General features: G+C 42.5%; 1 long non-coding RNA gene across 1 annotated transcript; it reads left to right on the top strand.

Moving 5' to 3' along the window:
- The first annotated feature begins 1,011 nt into the window (after positions 1–1,011).
- On the top strand, positions 1,012–2,834 carry LOC146870471 (uncharacterized). Its single transcript, XR_014978166.1, has 3 exons — positions 1,012–1,103; positions 1,403–1,526; positions 2,424–2,834. It is a non-coding gene; the product is annotated as an uncharacterized LOC146870471 (long non-coding RNA).
- The last annotated feature ends 606 nt before the right edge of the window (positions 2,835–3,440 follow it).

The raw sequence follows: 3,440 nt of genomic DNA, 5'->3' as shown, positions 1-3,440 counted from the left end.
ACTTGACCTATATCGGTGAGACAGGTAGGGAATGTCGACTTAGGATGGGTGAACATAAATCCAACATTCGCATAAAAAAATCAGGGGCCCCTTTGGTCTCTCACTGGACTGAATTTGGCCATTCAGAACAAGATCTTAAATGGATTATTGTGGAAAAGATACACACCCCTGTAGGTAAGGACTCCACGACTATTAGAAGAAAGAGGGAAGTCTTTTGGATATACTATCGGAATGTAGTTGCCCAGGGTCTTAATGAGCTCTGTCCCTGGGAAAACGCTATAACATGAGTTGTCCTCATATGACATACCAGTATTTCTTTTCTTTGCCCCTTGGCCCTTTATTTTAACCTTGGAGGTTACTTTCTTAGTTGTTGCTTGTTTCTTAATTTTGAAACTGAATCTGAACCATAAGCCCCTACCTCTGTTAGGGCCCCTCCCTTTGCTATTTTAGTCTATTTAGCTCCAACCTGGTTGCTACATTTGCTAACCTCAATGATGATGAAAATTTGAGCCCTCTCCCCACCCTGGGATCCTTGTACACTTATGCGAGTTTTCACCTTGTTGGATTACGCTTGCACCTTACTAACTTTAAACTCTGGCCTATGAAACACTAATTCCTTTCGTTTAATCCAATTAGATCTCCCTCGGGACCCTACTTTTGCACTACTTATGCCCGAGCGATCTACACACAGATGGTAAACTTACCCTTATAAGCCTGGTTACCCTACCATTTTCCTATTTGAGTGGTCGATCGGGCGGATCTAATTTTGCTCGCACAAAATATATTCTCATATTCTTATTTGTTCTTCTTTTTATTACTTTGAAATTTTGAGCTAAATGCCCCAATAATTGTTGGGAATATGCTCCAGTTTACTTTATCTTGTTCTGTTCTAACATGGCCGCCACTCCTGTCAGTCTTTACGGCGATTGAATTTGAGTCCTTTCTCTTTTTTGGAACTCTGCATACCAACGCGAGAATTCCCATTATTGAATCACGGCTTGGACCCACTATATTTAAACCCTGGGCCATGAAGGAAAGATCTCCATGTTAACCAGTTATATCACTTCTGTTGCACTTTCGCCCGAGTGACCTGCTTATAGACGGTAAGAACTCCCCTATAAGTCCCTCCGTTTAACCGTCCCCTCGTTCGTGCACCTTGTTGGGCGTTTTAACTTACTTGCACGACTAGTGTAGTCTTATGCTACCGACCTCCTTGTTTAACTCCTAAGCCGTGCCTATCTTTATAGACCTCCTTATAAAGAAATAGAGCTAACTACCGGACAGGTTTACTACAAGGCATAGCCTTGGCTTTTCCTTCTGCCCAGTCTTAAGCTGTTTCGTTATGGCCGCCCTAATGCAAGCCTTCTGTGCATCCTGAACTAAGTCCGATTTTTATTCTTAGGCTCCGTTATACCTGGCTTGAGTTGAGATGCTCCCCATATCGATCCTTAAAGTAACTACTGCGGAGAACCGGGTGTGGCGCTGTTAAGAAATTTATTCTGTCCGATGGTGACATCCTTTGTAAGGTAAGCGTCTTGGCCAGCAGTCTTTTGGACCCCCTAGGAGAACGCCACCATTTGACCCTTTCCCCCCCTTTCCCCCTGATCCTGTTATGAAAAGTCTGACATGCCTGTTTTGTCTATAGAGTTTTACGTGTCCACCAAACCGTCTGAAAAAATAAAAACGCCCCCCCCCCCCCTGTTTTCCGTGTCCGTCTTCCTTTTCCCCTTCTCCTTCGGAGACTATACATAGAACTGATGTGCTTTCCTGTCTGATGCTTTTTTTATTGCTCCTTGAACATTACCAAGAAGAGTTGTTTTATAATATTATACCTGATTTAAAGGTATTGCTTTTTCCTTATTAATCCTTTTTTTGTTGTCATCTTCTCTGATCTAAAAACGATTCCCCTTTTGCAATTTCTCCCAGTATCCTTCATCTATCGCAAACTCCTGGTGATTTTTAGGCTATATTTGCACCCTCTTGATACCACTTTCTATGTAGCACTGGTGTTTCATTATTTGTCTTTGAACATTCTTTGCTTTATTTAAGCTTTTGGTGATTTTCTGGCTATATCTGCACTTGTTCGATACCGTTTCCTATTGAGCATTGGAGCCTCAATACTTGCTTTTGATCACTTTCCCTCTGTTCAGATTCTACTTTGTTGGGTGCACTTCGGTCTTATTTAACTGAAGCAATTTATCAAATAGGTCCATTGTTATCAATATATTACCTACTTTTGAACCTTGGCCTAACTGACTCGTATCTCAGATGTTTATTCTTTAGCCCCTATGTATTACTAGTGGCATTCCTTAATGTTTGAGAGCTGTGATGGAGATATGTTGTTAAACGCTTACAAACAGGATATCTTCCTAAATTTTGATTCTATGTTTTCTTGTTTCTTTAATTTGATGATTAAACCATAGGTCTCCACTGTGTTGTCCCACACGCCGACCATCATCGTTGCCCTGATGAAGGTGTAGCCCTGTATGGGCAAACACCGAAACGTGCGTTGGCTTTCACTTTCTCGTGCCCATCTGAAGATTCCATCTGTCCCTTAGAACTGGGAGTGCACGAGCTTTTTTGAATCCTCACCTTGTCAAATTGTATATATCGTTGATGTTATTTTTAACCTAACTGGAAATTGATGCAGTTTGGTATATGTTTGTGTTTTGCCGAATATATGAGTATGATGCATGAATGAGTGTGTGTATGTCTGAAGTGTGTGGGACCTCCACATATTTGTAAACTGGAACGTATCTTATACTGTTTACCTTTTGTGTAAAGAGTATCATCTTGATTTTTGTTATTTAAATAAATCATGTTTTGGCCTTTCGGTTCCTTTCTACAACCTAGACCCATATTTGGGCTTATTTATATCACTGTAGTGTAGACAGTCGGTTTTGTCCTCTACCTATGATTCTAATTGTCCCCTACTCCTTCTGTCTACCCATCCTACCTATAGGGGCCCCCCTTCTATTGGACACAATGCCAGAAGTGACAGACACAAAAAAGGGGCACAGTCACAGCTAGTGGAGTCAGCACTCACCTGCTCCCCTGGTCTCCAATATAGGCTGGGGTACTGTGGGAGGATGACGTCCAGCAACGCCTCATTCTCCTCCTGGGTGAATGGCTGGGCCCTCTCCACAGACCTGGACATGGTGCCAGAGGAATCACGAGCAGCAGCAGTGGTGTGGAATGAAAGGTTGTGCAGGCAAGTGCTCTCTCATGGGTCCTGGCTGCCTTATATCTCCCTTGCTGGGCTGTTTCATTTACAGGCGTACAGAGTGATTGGTCAATCTCATTTGCATCCTACGTTTCCTCCAATCCCTTTAAACCTACCCCAATGAGGGCCTTTGCATGGTTCAAAATTTGAGCATGATGTCAAGTCAACAACCACTTTGCAACATAGTATATTGTCTCCAACCGACTTTTGCTGGCCA

The sequence above is a fragment of the Triturus cristatus genome, chromosome 1_1 (genome assembly GCF_964204655.1).
Source record: "Triturus cristatus chromosome 1_1, aTriCri1.1, whole genome shotgun sequence".
Taxonomy (NCBI): Eukaryota; Metazoa; Chordata; class Amphibia; order Caudata; family Salamandridae; genus Triturus; species Triturus cristatus.
The sequence above is the reverse complement of the archived record's forward strand: the minus strand, read 5'-3'. Positions and strand labels throughout refer to the sequence as shown.